The sequence below is a fragment of the Osmia lignaria genome, chromosome 2 (assembly GCF_051020975.1).
Source record: "Osmia lignaria lignaria isolate PbOS001 chromosome 2, iyOsmLign1, whole genome shotgun sequence".
NCBI lineage: Eukaryota > Metazoa > Arthropoda > Insecta > Hymenoptera > Megachilidae > Osmia > Osmia lignaria.
Window position 1 is genome coordinate 4856926 of NC_135033.1, and position 17613 is coordinate 4874538.

The window sequence follows — 17613 nt, forward strand, 5'->3', positions numbered from 1 at the left end:
TGTCTTGAAACGATGACAATGAAAAATTACCCGAAGAATCGTATTATCGCGAAGGGAATCGTAACGATACTTCCTAGATGTATAGAGAAGTTTATTACGCGACATCGCCGGTCCAAATTCTATTTCAGCTTATCAGATACTTCCGGTGGAGAAACATTCACGACTATCTACGAAACAGTCCAATTTTCACAGACACGAATACAGGGTCGCATCAATGAGCCAGATTCCAAAGGGTCGCGAGCCACTTTCTTGACCCAGGAAATGGTACGCGGGGAACGAACGGGTAACTACAAGAGAGTCGAGGGTAAATGGTCTCCATTGTACTTTTAAACGCCCCCATCGCACTGACTTTAACCCCCCCCCACCCCGTTGAGATCGTCGACATTCAACCTGCAGCATCTACCACCCTTCTTCTACCACTGCCCACCCAGTCCCGTGCAATTATTCAACGATGACAAACGACTATCCCCATCCTACGGGGGTTCCTTACATCCACCCCTGTTACCTGCACCGACACAAACTCCCCGACCAGCCCTCCTCTATCCTATTCCCGAACTCTTAGTCACCCTCTATCCGGCCACCGCTCCTTATTTTTGCTCGCTGGAAGATAAATTGGCACGAAACGCGGCTAGCTGAGGCGCTGGAGAACGGAAGAAGCGAGAGACGAGAGGAAAAAAGATGAGGAAAAGAAGGGTAAGAATGAAGCGGAGGGTGGAAGAGAAACCACTGTTTCAGTTACAAGGACAGAAGGCATCGGTGATTAACGCCTCCCTTTCGACCTTCCGTTTCCTACGATCCAACCGGGAAAATCTGTTACACGATGGTTAATGTATTGTTTCGTTTGATGGACGGTTTCGAACGTTTTGGATTTAAATATCATACTGTACTATGCACAGGAAAGATCTTTGCAACCTCTTTGCTTTATCTCGTGAGATATATAGGTCACCGTTCGTTTCCGACGAAATGGAATTCGATTTCTTTCGAAGCGTTGCGAGCTCCAGCACCCTGCACCCTCCACGGCGAAACTCTTTTTCACCCCGTCCCTTCTTTTTTTTCTTAACGCGGTTCCATCAAGCTGGGCGAAACGAAGGCGGTCGATCGTCACTTTCGCGAACGTCGTTCACAATTCTATCGTCGATAACGAGAGAGGGAGAGAGGAGTCGTTGCAATTTAGGGCTTTTCTTTCAGCTGAACCGGGGGGAAAACGGTGCGACGAGGGTCGAGAGTGGTTCACGTGTGAATTCGTACACGTACGAATCCGTGGGTGGAAGTGGAAATAAAACGCGCGGACCAGGATCTGGAGACGCTTGCCGTCATTTCTCTTCTTACTTGCCTGCCTGCCTTTCTTTCGTCCATCGACCTCCGCTTCTCTATTGTCGCCCATTCCACTTTGCCCGCTTTCCTCCCTATAGAAATATGTGCCAACTCCAGTGTGTGTATATACGTATATATCAAAAATACCACTGCGATAGGGTGAAAAGAAGGAAGGAGATGAGGCACGTGGTCGCTGATAACGCGGTGCCTTTGTTCGGGCGGAAAACGTTTAAGAGATTCGAACGTCGAACGATCGCGTCGGCTCGGATCTTTCTCGTTTCGCGAGACCTAACTCGGTGACAATGTAGACGTTTAGTGGAAGGGGAAGGCGGTGAGTCTCCCTGGACGCCCTTAGCTCGGGTCGGCGACCGCTAGGTGGCAGCGGGATTGAGGCTGTTCTCGCTAGCGGTCCCCCGGCATGCGATTATATGAGTTTCAAATAGCCCCACTGACGAGTCTGGCAGACGATCCCGAGACGGAAACGCCTTTTTTTCTCCCCACAACAAAGAATTTCCATTCAATATTTCATCGAGCTGGCAACAACCAAGTCTATAGTTTTATTCACCCTCGTCATCCCTTGTTCAGATAATATCTGTCTAATCTAGCAAAGCTAATTACACACCTCTCGTTAGTACTAATCTCTGTGCTTCTACTCGCAACGAACATCGTTGCATGTATTTCCAGGAACTTTGTCCAAATAGACACTAAACCGTAAGACAGTTCGAAGGTAGCGATATTCTCGCACGTGGCAAGAGTTAGCGAAGCTCGTTCGCGTACTTAAACGCAGCTACGCGACCGACATTACCTCTCTCGTACACCAGCCACTTTTCGCAGGAAATCACCAGGTTAACGATCTCTTCGGCTGGCTTTGGCGACCGCTTCCCGACCAGATAACCGACCAATTATAGAGCAACCGTGTTCTCGGTGTCCTTCCTACGGATTCTAATTTATGGTAAGAGGAGCGGGAAGCCGAGTTTGCCAAGCTCGCGGCGCGATCAAACGTTGGAATCAAGTAGGCGCGGTCGCTCGTATCTCCTCGCGAAATCTACCTACTTGGCCGGTGCAATCGGTGCTGTGTGTACCTTATTCGAGGCCGGGAAAATTGCACGCGAGAGGACGTTATCCTCTGTCGTTCGATACCGATCGATAACGAACGCGCTTCGCTTATCCGGTCGCGTCGCAGCCTTCGGATATTTCCCTTTCCGGAATATTTCTCTACGGCGTGTACGCGATAAGAATTGGGCGATTTTTGAGAAAAACGAGGAAAACGAGAATCGCTTACACGTGTTTTCGTTAGTGTTCCGTAGCGATAAGGAAATTTTTGCTTTATAGTACGGGGTGCTTCGTAACACGTGCGACGAGCTGGATTTCGCTTACCTTTACGATATTAGAGCAAGCATTTCGTAAGGTTTGCTTAATTATTCAGCTGCCGGTGCAGCCTCGTAACTCTTCGATACAGCGTTTTCTTCGACTTTATTAATATACCGCGTGAAAAGTTCAGCGATCAAACTTTACCATTACGTTGTGCAAGTAGAAGTAGCCGTTGTTTTTCCAGCCAACGTTAATAAATTCGTTTAGAAAAACTTCCCAGTCCAATCAACCCCTAGAAATCGCTTTCTCCAAGGAAATGAAACTGTTACCTAACCATCGGTCAGAATAACGCGGGATGCCTAAATCAACATCGTAAATCTCGCAACAACGTCGTTTGAATGCTACGGAAATTACGAGACATCGGTGCTCGAGCAAAGAGGTGATTCTTTTTTTTTTTTTTTCTATCGTTAGCACCGAGAATAGAGCGTCGCGTCATGCGATCGTTGGTTCCTTAAGGGCGAAGGGAAGACAGGAAGGGAGTTTTTGCAAGCGCGACGATGGGCGTACCCCCGGTGTCGTAAAGGAGTCGGCGGCAAAGTGACAAATTACTCGAGTTTATCCACAGCCCTCTTTTTAAGGGGATAGCATTCCACCGGTGGAATCAAGAGGCAAGGAATTCCTTTCGTCCATCCATCATAAACCTGCGGCGACAATGCTTACAACGTCGTTCCACCGCGTCGAGAAGGATCGTTTTGTCCTCCCCGCCCAAAAGTTTACGACCCGTTTACAACACCCCCGTCTTCTTTGACGTCGATCGCTTCCGGCTGAAAAACAAGCCCCAGATTGTCTTCCTCCTTTCAACCCCCCCTCGACGAACACCAAGGGAGAAACTTAATTTTAAAGTAACCGTTGAGATTTATAAGCTTCGTAGAGTGTTCTTTCAGAGGATAGCAATATTGTTGCCTATAGAATTTCTTCTTAAAAGGGAGAAAATCTATCGCGCTAATCCCTCATCAATATCTGAATTAATTTCATATGTTAGAATTAAATTGCGACGTTGATCGATAACTTTCATTTGATACAAGAAGACGGTCTGCTTACGACGACCTATACTACTTGGCAGAGTTCGGTAATATAATACATTTAGTACCACTCACTGTTCAATCGCATGCCAATACTTTACAGCCGATATATTATCAAACGAATATACTGTTTATTATTGATACTCTTTTTTTTGTATTATATCATTATATTATTATATTTTTTTCTTTCACTAATCTGCAACAGCGTGTGCAACAATTTTCTTATTAACCATGAGCTATGTAAATGGTTGAACAATTGACTGCATTATATACCCATTCATAAAAAGGACCATGCCCGTACATACCAATAAATAAATAAATAAATAAGTACCGCAGCACCCCGTTCTAAAAAGATGAACTTTTGGGAATTATTAATGTCACCGAGAAGTACACCAACAGATGTAATTTATTTTGTCCAATATTGTCCAGGATTCGCAAACAATTTATAAGGCGACATTCGTTCACCCCTTTTCCAAATTACAGAAAGTTTATTTGGACAGAGGTCAGGGTGTCGTAATCGAGGAATCTTTCGACGTTACCCCGATTTTCACTGACAGTAGCCCGTAGGTCAGCCAGTTTAGCCCGCACTTTATTCTCAGTTTATCTTCCGCGAACGAGCCACGGGGCTCCTCTTGGCATCGATCGAAAGGCTGGAAAATCTAAGCGTCGATAACGATCTACGAGCGAATCGAAAGTCGTCGAGGAACAAGGAAAACGTTTGGTTGTTTGTCGGAGGGAGGTCCGATCGATGCTCGGTGTCGTTGTTTCAGAGCTGAGCCGGAGTTTAATGCCGTGCAGTTTAAAGGAAACTGAAGTTTTGTAAAGTTCCAAGGCGTCACGTGCAGTGGTTTACGGTGATCTACGGCCCTGGCAAAAGTTCTTACGATCGTGTGACGCGATTACTCTCTGACTGCAGACGAAGCTTCCGGCTGCGAGCGGTATTATCGGCCGGGCAACGATAAGGCTAACCCGTTCGTCTTGCGTTCAACGAACGGTTCACAATCGATCGTATTAAAATGTCGCGATACCGATTATCTAAACGCAATGACACCTCAACTACTGAAATCCTCTACTGAACGTCTTATCTTTTCGCGAAGAAATTGGAACACCTAATTCCCTCTCCTCTATTCCACAGGAAATCCAATTTGATCGTGGATTAACAGCACCAAAGGATTTTACTCGACATTTTTTAAGTGAAAATCTTCTTCTTAACCCTCTATTGCATGAATATTTATGACGAGTTGAAAAAAATATATATGGCTGTTAGTCTACTTAAAAATGAGTGTGTCATGAAATAAATAATAAAATTTTGTTAGAAAATTGCGCAATGTTCCCACTTGGAAGCAACTCAGAGTCTTCAGTATTGTTTACTTAATTTACCATAGAACATTTGAAATTTAAATTCCAATAGATGGTTATGATAAATTTTCGTTCGTGTTCGAGGTCCTCCTAGAAATACCAAGGATCCGACCGGAAGGTCGGCGACGCACGGTACTTTTCGACCTTTCGATAAAAGTTTAATAAAATAAAACACACTAGATTGTATCAAGAAACGAGTAAATCTGGTGTCGAGAATAAGTATCTTGACTTTCGAACCGCACACATCCCAATGGCTTTCATCTTTTCATCCCCTGACACAATTGATCTCTAACAAGATTTAGCAGCCACCTTCCGGTGCACTCGGGATTAATTACAAAGTATCGAAGTAATGGAGAACAAAGTAGCCGGACAAAGTCGCGCGTACCGAGTGCGGGTCTGGACGAAGGACGCAAGGTCCGGGCTTCTCTATTGTCTATGACCCTTGCGGCACCTACCCCCGGTCCGACCATTCATTTCTAACGAGTTGGCAACGTTATCGGTTAGAGCGGACAGCACCATGGCGTGTCCACTGAGACGTTAACACCGATACCAGTCTAGCAAGCTCTCCCGGGGCGTAGAATCGCCGCTTGTTCTATCCGCAGGTACATTCACGCGGCGCGGCAGTCGAAAACGGATGTGTGCGAACCGGTGTGTCTCTATATGATACACAACAGATATAACGTCCAATGAGTAACCGCAATACGGCCAGTTTAGTCTGGCCGCCGGTACACTCGAGCGATTTTCAAGCTGGTTACAATGGGACACCACTGTACCATGCTGCATCGGTTAACTCGGAAAACCACCCACGGGGCCGACGATGGTGACCGGTCCTACCGACTCCAGTCTGCCTTGCTTCCCTATGTTCCGACGTATACCGATGTTTATGGTCGTTGGCCTCTTTCTCGCCTCGCGTTGCACGCGTCTCGCCTTCCTGACAAATGGGAAACGACCGTTCGCAGGATAGTGTATGGGCGAAAACCGCAATTCAAAATACGACTTTTAGCAAGTTCGTGGAATTTAATGCGGAAAGAAAAGGGGTAAAAGACAGGGAACGAATTAATGCAGGGTGATTATCTTGCTAATCTACTGTGCAGAGATAGAAAGAATATTAGCGGAAGGAAAGGTACGATTATTGATAAGTCACACCTCATGCACTAATCGCGTCATCTGACAAAGAAGGAAAATGAAATTTTGTGACAAAGTGAGATGGTACGAAGTCAGCGTTGCGATGAATTTTGAACGCGAGGATCAAGTGCGAAGTGCCCCTTTGCCCCATCTCTGCACAGCACTCAAATGAAATGGCGCCATACCGATATGAATGGACCCAAGCCTTTTTCTGTCATCGGTATGTCGACGGAGGTGCATACTGCAACTGTGTAACAAGAAGGGAAGTCCCATTTCACGCACACGACTGCAGTATGCACCCCCGTTGAGGTATCGATGACAGAAAAAGGGCCTGGGTCTATTCATACTGGTGTGGCGACATTTCCTTCGAGTACACTAGCGAGAGAATCACCCTGTAGCGCGAACTACAGGGTGATCCTCTCGCTACGCTACCCAAAGGAAGTGCCGCCACAATAGAATGTAGAAGTCGACATCCCATTTCTGTCATCGCTTACTTGATCCCTGCTAAGACGGCTGTGTGCGTGAAAATGTGTGTAATGAGCAGAAGAGTCCCATTTAAGCGCTGCGGAAAACAGAATATTTTCTTAACACATTTTCACGCACACAGCCGTCTTCGCTGCAAGAGCCACCTCGTTCAAGTAAGCGATGACAGAAATGGCATGTCGACTACTACATTCTATTGTGGCGGCACTTCCTTTCGGGTAGCGTAGCGAGAGGATCACCCTGTAAGTGTCCACTTAAGAGCGAAACTCGCGCGACAGGGTGATTTCTTCAACTTTCCACAAAACGAATGATCATTGCCGAATGCTGATGCACGATGTTCAGAAACCGATCGCTTTCTACTCGAAGCTATTTCGATACGTTCCGAGGCAACCGGGTGAAGAATAAACAGCAGAAATCCCCGGGTGGCGTTATCGTCTGTTGCGAGAACTTCTCCTCCCCCGTCTCTCGTTCTTTTTATTACACGAAAATATCGAAAAGAGCCGGCTAAAGCAAGTAGATAAGTTGGAAGACTATTTTACGAGCGGCACCATATTGCGGATTTTCCGCGGCATGGGAATGCTCTCTTCGAAATCCCCCCCTCGACGTTATATCGACTTTCCTCGAGCGATCTCGTTCCACGGGATTCGCGCGTTCCACGGATTGAAAATCTCCGTTCTTCAAAGCGGCTGACAAACGCCGATTCCCCGCGTTATGGATCGTCGGGCAATAGGGAATATTTCGACGTCGTTCAGAACTCGACTCGGATTTAAGGAGACGCTCGAAGAAATTACCTTCGCGAGCCAAAGGACACCGCCGAAAAGTATACCTAGACGACTTCAAACGTCCTTCTTAACCTTCCCTTTCTGACGATCTTTCCTCCTATCAAAGAAACTCTCCATTTCTTTCGCAATTTATCTCACAAAAAAAAGAGCCAAACTCCCCTTACTTAAAAACGAATCGAGCAAATGAGATTCTCCGTTATTACACCCTTCGCTTGCTATTGATTACTTCGCAAGATATTGGAATATTAATCCCGTTGAAGCAACGATCTCGTCGTACAGTTTCATCGACGTATCTCAGAAAAATGCACACGCTTCGAACGAATTCTCGCGGTGACGACAAAATCCTGCGGACGAAGATTGAAAGACTGAACTGTTGTCGTCGACGCTTAACGCTGCATCGGGACGCGCGAGAAGGCTGCCGGTGGTTGACGCGAAGATTAAAATGCTGCTCGTACAGCTTACGATCGCGTGGGTTATCCACGGAGATGGATGTTCCGTCTCGCTTTCACGCGAGCGGGTAGCCAGTTTCGTCTCGCTTTCGGAATTTCACCCGGTAGCTGCTTCTTCCTCTCTGTTCCTCCGTGTAGCCTGACGGAGGTTGGCCAGGCGCCAGGGAACAGCAATATTGTAGCAGCAGGCAAGCCGGGAATCTCGTGACTCGGTCCCGCTGGCATTCCACCTACGCCGACGAGGCTTCGTGTACGGGTGAAACGGTGGAGAACACGTAGAACACGTTGCCGGTATCATGGTGGTGTCTTACTTAGTAAGCACTGGTACGACGACCGCCGACCGACACCCATGCCAGCCTGATTTATAACCGACCACCTAATATACTGTTTTAAAGGCGACGTTGTCGGAGAGGAATCTCGATGGATGTCGGGAAGCATCGTCCGTGGAGCTACTTCCGGCTCGCAAGGATCCTCTCGCAGGAAGTCGTTATCGGTCATCTCGTGTGCATTAATGCACGCGTACCAGAGGGCGAACGGCCTCTTTTCAACTGGCAACTCGAACGCTATAAAGATGATGTATGCGCCTGGATTTGTGCATACTTAAATCCTTCTTCGCTACCTCGGCTGGTAGGATCTGTGATTTCTTAGATGCAAGAATATATGTACTTTTTAATCCTCGAGGTGTTAACGAAGGGTTCCTCGATTTCAAGAAAACTGATATAAAATTGACATTGAAGAAGTTTCGACGAACACGAAATGATTTTTAATATTCTCCGAACAATGAACGTATAGAAATGTTCACGGTTATACCGAGATGTCTGGTAGCTCATGCTCGATAGAGTGGAATCGATATCGCGTACCCCAGTTGGAAGGTAGGAACACGTTAACCGTCGCGGGACTCCAAGTTTTTGAATTTCCCCGAGAAATATATTCCGTGGATGGTGGTTTATAGAACCGGGATCCGTGGAACAGTCTTTGTTTGCGAAATCTTAAATCGGACGGATTTCTTGTGTACATACCGACGACGCTATTTTCCAAAGTCTCGGTTCCAGGGGTCACGATAGGAAATCGATATTCCGGCGCGGCGAATTGAATCGAAAGTTTCACGCGACTGCGAGACAAGAAACGGCGGAAACTCGATAAACGACAAATCCGCTCGGCCCCGAATCTCCGATTCGAACTTTAACTCTTTCCCTGTGACGCGCGAAAATGGAAAACGGAACAACACTTCCGTACGTACCGCGCCATATAACGCGATCTATCACCATGTGTGTTACATATCAAGAGTAACAATTTGTAAAATGGTAACGCGTGTAAATCGTTATAGGTATTTATTCGACGGGCATAAAATACCCTCTGGTAATCCTCGCGAAAAATGGGGATTGGTATTGCAAAGGGTTAAAAGGTAGATTCCATTCAAACGCGAACGCGTCCATCGCGCGGAAATCTGGAATCTAAATATTTATCTGCTGTCGCGACATTTCGAATTTCATGACAAGAGAGAAAATCGACGAGGTTGGTTTTTTCTCGGGAAAACACGGGGAGAACGCGCGAAGGGATGAAATCATAATAGGTCGCCTCGAAGACGAGTTGTTACAGCAAACAATATCGCATCGAACAGAGGGGGTGGAAAAGAGAGGCGGTGATGAATCGCGGCGGATAATGGGATTAAGGGCAGATGGCGTCCATTAAGCAATGTGGTTTTAGTCTAATATGATTTCCATGTTCATACGAGCGGCCGTTTTGGCATCGGCGCAGATTGCCACGTACTGGCCACTACTTGTCCACGATAATATGATTTATCTCATCGAGTGTCTCGTGTGCCGCGAGAGAGCCAGTCGAACGATAAATATCGACAACCGGTCGATTGAATAAATCATCGACGATAGAGCAGGAAACGCGGACACTCCGGGCGTGCAGCAGGATTTTGTAAATGGTACTTTCGAAACAGAAAGAGAAATGGTCCTGTCGTTGATCGTCGATGAATACGAATTTCGTCTGTGACAGTGTTAAGGACAGCGAATTAGATTTATCCCTCGGACGAGACATAACGTATCTGCGATATTTTTTAAATATTTAATTCTTTCAATATATAAAATAAAAAATTTAACGCGAGGACATCAATTTACTTGCTGGATGAAAAAATATTTTAACTCAAGGTTATCAATAAATAAATTATTAAACATTTCATATCTTCTCAAAAGTTAAGTTTCTCATATTAATCTTCGCGGACCATGGAGAGAGACCCAATTTAACTTCAATTTTGTATTTCACATTGTTTTCATTTTCTAAATTTTACTTTGTTTCATCGCATCAGAGGGAATTGAATTGCATATGAAATGGCCTAAATCTTGTATATACTAACGACATTCTCGAGAGTGATTCCATGGCGACCCACATTTGAAATTCAATTTAATTGAAAAACTACTTGTTCAGGTCGACAGTTCTTGTAACTCGGTTCTGGTGACCAGAATACGATCATCAAAGTTACGATAACTCATTTAAGAAGAGTAATCGCAGGGGACCGAGATCAGCAGGAAATACGAGGTGCTTAGAGGCGCATTATGCAGCCTGCAGGTAAATCCAAGTCACTTCCGTCGAAATCTCGTTAACCATTACCAACGGGGAAATTTAATCGAACGAACCGGTGAACCATCGACTCGGTCCACGTTCCCTTTGCCACCTATCATTCTCGCTAATTAATTTTGTTTCGTACTTTCGACGATCCTGACTGGCAAAGTGTCCCGCATTTTCGACGAATCGAACCGCAAACACCCCTATCGCATTGCGCCCGACTTTACAAAGCGACATCAAACGTGAAAAAGACAGGAACGGAAGCAAGCGCGCGTACGTTGAGAAATTTTCGATTAATGGTTAGCTGAAAGCCAGAGGCAAAGGTGGCAGAAGAGGGAAACACGGAGCCGGTGACGAAACGAATTTCAATTGGTTTTTGGTGGAATCGAAACGACCGGTCACAGTTGCGGCATCGTGAGTAATGGCGGTTTGATTTAAACTTTCTCGATAAATGAAATTTCTGTCTGCGCACTCGCGGCGACGATTGATGAGAGGTCACGCGCCACGTTCCATCGGCCAGCCTTCATTACCAACGATTATTTATTTGCTATAATTGTCATCTATTGACGCTTATGAACATCGCTCTGCCCTGTCGGCTAAAATGTTCCAATAAAAATTTCAAACAACTATGAAAATTGTTCGAGAACTTCATCTGCGATTCAACTAATTAACCTAGACTCTTCGAAAAACAGAAGTTTCAAAACTTCTGTTTTTCGTTAAAATCATCAAATTGAACTTTAGTCAGAGTTCTAACCGCGCTTGAATCGTCGTTTCCCATTCGCGCGGGCAACGTAAACATTCAGAATTCCAGCCGGTGGAAAGGATATACATATTTATTCATTCATATATTCATTAGCGATATTTTCCCTCTTTCTATGTCGATGGGAAAGTGGGACAAAGTGTCGCGAAACGAGGAAAACTTATTCACGGGTTAATATTAACACAGCTCGGAGGCCGTTTAAAAGCGAGCGAGCTAAGGGATGCAAACGGTGCGAGTTCTAATCAAACTCGCGTTTCCAGCGACTCGTTAAACGCAAAGCCTTCGTTCCTTCCGTTCACCTTCGCGTCGAAAAACGCGGGAAAGAACGATTCGCTTATCGGAAATCTTAATCCTAGCTGGCCTATTTCGTTCTACCAGTTTCTCCTTTGCTTGTATGCATGCAAGTTTTCTTGCGAGCAAAGTGTTTTGACCTTTCACGACTTATTACGACTTCGTTTCCCATTTCAAAACTTCACTCATCGCGAATCGAATTTAAAATAAAATTTTGGCTACTGATTGGAGCTCTCTGAACGATAATTTGAATCTAGATCACAGAGGAAGAATTTCGAACACACTTTACTGCGTTCAAAGGAAGATTTTCAGCTAAGCATTAAGCTGTATGCTAAAAACGAGGAAAACAAAGGAAAGATAAGAGAAAAACAATTGAAAGTAGAATAGCAGGCAGTTTGCAATTCATTTTCGACGGCGAGCGCGAGCGGTTGAAAAGTGGGAAGAGATGCAGGCTGCACGGGAAACTGGTACACACAAAAGGGAATAGGTAATGATGCACTTAAACGGCTACGCGATTCAAAGAGAAACTAAATATGTCGGTACTATGCACGCTGCTAATAAATACAGAGAATGGCAAACTAGTTGCGGATTCGTGTTTTTAATGGATCGTATGTCGCGTATCGTTAGCAGAAACTTTCGAATCAGCTCTGAAATTCTCCAGTCTCTTAGTGATTAGCATATTCCTCGACTTATCCGTCAATTTTTGCTTCCAATTAATTAAATAATCCTCTAAGAGGTACGGAAGTACATGTACGTCCAAAAGTTACTAAGCTTCTGGTAGAATTACTTAACAGTATTTGTTTTTGATAAAAATACAACTCATTACTCAAAGGGGTGCGTGGTAACGCAAGCTGCTTGTTTAATATCGAAAACACGCTGGGATGAATTTGATACTCTAATGAAATAGTTACTTAGTATACTAATATATAGACTGTCTGATCTGCTGTGTTTGTTTCAAGCAAACTGTGTTCGGAAAATTACATTCTGGACTAATATACACCGTATGATTAAATTCGTCAAAGGGATGGTATTAATGTTTAGCTTTCAGAAATTTGTAACTTGTACCTTGAATGCTTTATATTAAATAAAATACAAGTAATCTTAGAATTCAAAGCATTACAGATACGGTAAAAATTTTAAGTATAAACTGTATCATATCATGTAGGGTTAAAATCATTAGCTATGAAAGTGTTAATTGAAATGTGCAAGTACTAAGACCGCGTATAAATTCAAATATACAGTCACGTGCTGCCACCTGACGACAAAGCATTGAAGAATACTTAACAGCAGATCAAACAGGTTATAAAGGTAGCACAAATATTTCGTACAATAATCATCCTTTCTGAACTATTTCACTGAAATAAAACAATCGCGAAATAGCTTCAATCATAATGTATAATGTATAAAGATCGATTTTAATAACTGTCAAATTAAAATAATTAGTAATATCCCTATCAATAATAACTGCATAGAACGATGATAAAAGTGACAATTGTGTCATAGAATATGCCGTAACGATCAATTTCTGTATACAGTATAACATATTAATGACGTTGGAAAAAAGATTGTATAAATAGTTCTATTAAACTCCTTACAATTAATTCTTATCGAATTTAAATCGTAATTACATGCAATTTCATTTAAAAATATGCATATAAATGAAACATTAACATGGCGTGTCAAAATCTATTCAGATGTATCAAGAGATCAATAAAATTTCAATTCAGATATATGGTTTAATTGTATACACAATTAGAGGGAATATAAAACGATAAATAAACACTTACCTATCAAGTGTGACAGTCCAAGCACCGGTGAATGTTGCAGTCAGGGAAGAATCGGAGTTCACTTTACCACAACGCACAAACACTGTTTTCTTGCACTCATTATACGCGAGAGATGTTCTACGACCGAAATTCGGACTGGAAATACGGTGACACGAGGCACGTAAACACGATTTCGCACCGGTAAGATTGTAAACGTTCGGAGCGTCTTTCACAACACGAAGTCGCGTGCGCCATGGCGGTCAAACAGCTGTTCACTGGAGGGAGGGTCTACGTACGATTATAAACGAGTTGTGTGTACGTTTGCCATCTGTTGACTAACCGGAGAAACGCTTCTTTTATGGCGGTGATTACAGATGCCGAGGACTGAACATGCGTTTGTTTTCCAGGAAATCGCACCTGCTTTACCAATCCCTCTTTTACCGTGCATGTGCAATTAATAATTGCATCATCTTTTTAGAGCGAAGCTCTCTTTGGCGCGTTCGGTAGTAACATCGACTTGAGGGAACTCCTCTATTTCTTTCACATTCACATGTTTTCAAAATAATTATGAGTATTGTAGTGGATCTTCAGCGAAATTTTGCGTCGATCGTGCGTACGAGAACGTTCGCGACAAATTTATCTACAATCTACAGTAATAAAAATCATTTCTCTAATATTTTCATTTTCAATATTGTACCATGAAATTATTAAAAACAATTCTAATTAAACTGTTAATTTACGCATTATGACTTGAGCTTCGCTCTTGTCCGACCGTCCTGCGACGGCTACGTTTTCTTTTTAAACCTATCAAACATACATATACTTCTAATTTCCCTTCAGAGTTTATTTAATTTACAAGACCAAAAAATTATTAGAATAATTATTTGACAAACTTATATTTTGAAAAGACCGCCTTTCTTTTATTAATACGCGCTTAGGACTTTTAAAGTCCGACCACTCGCCATCTATACAAAAGTGGCGGAAACTACTCAACGAATAACCGACTTATCTACTGAACTTTTGACAGTCAGTAATCAACCCTTCGGGAGTCGGTAAGTTAACGAATAGTTTGCGCCGCTTTTATATAGATGCCGCAATAGCCGATGGCTTGGGGTGTTAGGAACCCCGAAGCACGGGTGATGCTTTTGCATATCGACATTATGGCATCCGGGGTGTCAGGGACCCCGGTGACTCATCTCATCTCACTAATTTCGCCCCTAAGGGCCGGCGCTTTTGGGGACTTATCTGTCCCCATATTTTCCAATGAACCCTATCGGCCACGCGCCTTCGGGGATGTGCTAGCAGCCCCGCCAACACCAAACCCCGCGCATTTTTAAATTTCGTCACTCATACTTGTCCATACTTTTAAATCTTACTCATCGTCAGTCCATACCTTTAGAGTCTGCTCATCTTTTGTCCGAATCGGTGTGTATGTGTGTGTACGTGTGTGTGTGCGTGCATGTGGACGTGTATGTGTCTGTGTGAACCCTTTTAGTCGCCTCTTACGACATGCAGGGGATACTGTGGCCGTATTCTAAGCCCCCCGAGCCACAGGGGGCCCCGGTGACTCTCTGTGCACCGACCTAATACTATCTTGGGGTGTTAGGGACCCCGCACGGGTGATTCTGCATACCAACATTATGGCATCCGGGGTGTCAGGGACCCCGTAGCTTAAATGTGCGACCCATAGACTTTATATGGAAAAATTGAAACCTCTGTAACTTTTAACTCCGACCTCTTAGCCGCACAAATGCATCGGTTTTAAGCTAGTCTCAATAAGACTTTTATATATATAGGATAATTAGTTCTCGAGATATGTTTGAAAAATCGATCGATAACGTGTTGAGTAGTTTGAGCCATTTTTGTATAGATGGCGGCTGCCGCCGAAGACGAGAACACCACCTCCTCTCTGTTCGACGTCAGAAGACAGACTAACGTACTCTAGCGCGAAGCAGCTAATATGTACCGATAGGTTTCATATCTGCCAGCTTAACTTATCCAAATTTTCAAATATTTTACAATACAGTCGCAGTATTGAACTACAGATCTGACAAGACTGTATGTATACGGCTTTGTTTTTGAGGAATTCTAAATTTGTGTCTAGAGAACAAACGTCATTTGGTCTATCATAGTATAAAAATGTAAAACACTTAGCAGTTGCAACAGTTCTGATTTTTAGCACACCTTTAACAATGAAAATCAATTTAAAACCTTAATTTAAATGATTTGATCTAAAAAATTTGCACACTAGTTACGTTTGTAGAATAAAAAACTTTCACAACTCACACATGTGAGTTATTTGATAAACGTAACACAGACTTGTGCCAAAAAAACACTGTAGCCTATTTTATGAAAAAATAAAAGCAATTTTTGATATCATTAGCTTTGTCGCGTATGGTATTAGGATCCTGCTTTCAAAATGCGCGTCATAAGAACTTAAAATTGAAAAATAAGGCGCGCACAATTCTTCAGCTTATTAATTACTTTGCAGTAATATTATGTTCTCTTTTTATCACTGTGCAAATTCAACAGTTGCAATATCTTCTAAAGAAAAGATTCGGGTATTAAAGAGCAGTATTTTACATTAACTTAATTTACCGCTGGATAAGCATAAAGTTTATCGAGACGTTTAGTTCCAACGAACAAAGAAAGCGCGTGAGCTTCACCGAAATACTTTTTAGAGTAACATCTTTCTGTTTCAAGAACAACTATGCTTCCCTGATTGTTCTAAGCGTGACAACAAAAGTAAGTTGCTTAACAACGAAGGCCAATACGCCTGTCAAATGTATCCTTGCATATCATCACGTGCAATCAATGTAATTTATTATGCGTGGAACAATGTTCTAAGCGCGTATCGGAGGGCACGTATTAAGATTTGCGAAGGTGCAGACCTTTACTGTTTTAAGCAACCTTACATTTCTGTCAAACGATCATTCTAATTCTTATTGTTTGAATATCATTTTAGTGCTCCTACCTGACACTTTGATGGTCAGTGCCACGTATTCGTTACTTTGATATTTGCAACCATCAAACGATAGTAAAGTTACGAATATATTTAATAATTCAAAACAGAAGTAGAAAGATTTATGATATATACTGTACGCGTATAACACTTTAATGCAGCACTTGCTGATACAAAGAATTGCGCGATGATTTCCATTGCTCCAGTAAATGAAAAAACAAAGCTACGAGGATCAAATTGAAAGATTCATCTGCCATCGTACCTGACGCGTGTATTCAGATGTCTTCTCTCTGATTTGTATTTTATGCATCACGATGCACTGTGCTGCATTCCATTCTGTAGCTTGTGCGATATTGTTACACATTACAATTAGATTTACTGCGCGTTAAACTCGATCGTTCGCTACTTCATTAACTTGTTCCATTATTGTTTTCTCTCAGCTATCCTTTGATAATGAAACGCTCGAATAAATTTAATAGAATCTTTCCTCTTCGGTGACTACGAACTGTCAGTTGACAGATGGAAGGTTAATAAAAAGATCTAGGATACGATTTCAAACTATCTCCTTTGATTGATTGTAACCATTGTGTATTTGAAATAAAACAATTCACAGTAGATTCCACTCTTTTGTAAATATGTTCCTTTATGAATTTAATGACTTAAAATTGACTTAATGAATTAATTAATTTAAAGTTCAATTGGAACTGATAATTTAATAATATTCTCAAATGATTAATAAAAAGAAGTTAAAATATGAAATCTACAGTTTGCAATTTTGTCGGGCCATAATTTCATACGGCACTACAGTTATACAGTCTCATTCATTGCGTTGTATTTACTCACGCCTGGATTTCGTGTGCGTACGAACACATTGGCACACACACACTCGTGTTCTACATGGATATCCGACCTTCTGTGAGCAACAGGCGTCACGAATAGAGTCTATAAAGATTATAGGATGAAATGTGCGAGTAGTGTCCCTACTTCGGCACGACTGGCCAGTTTCTGCGACAGTAACGCAATCATCAGTCCCAAGTGCCCAGGACACCTTCAATTTTATCAAAAATAAAACACACGCCCTGATAAACATTTACAAGAAGTAAATTTAGCAATAAAATTTATATCCAAAGATTATGATGTTTCGATATGAATTCCAAGAAATTCCAGAAAAGGATCGTTGGAAATGTTGAGAATTATTTATGAGACGAATAGTAACCTGTAAGGTATTAACAGAAAGAATCAAAATTAGATTACCTAGTAATCATGTCCCTAGTTTATTTTATTGATCGAACTACCTGTACGTATTGCGTCTATGTTTGAAATAAGGAGCAAGGTTTCAACAAAATCATACCTAA

General features: G+C 42.8%; 1 protein-coding gene across 2 annotated transcripts in view; it reads right to left on the reverse strand.

The window, feature by feature from the left end:
- The window catches only part of sfl (N-deacetylase and N-sulfotransferase sfl), a 241618-nt gene extending 228058 nt beyond the window's left edge, over window positions 1-13560 (reverse strand). For both annotated transcript variants that reach the window (XM_034327844.2, XM_034327843.2), the window contains exon 1: window positions 13318-13560. The gene's annotated coding sequence lies outside the window, so the exon portion shown is untranslated. The remainder of the gene's footprint in view (window positions 1-13317) is intronic.
- Between the last annotated feature and the right edge of the window lie 4053 nt (window positions 13561-17613).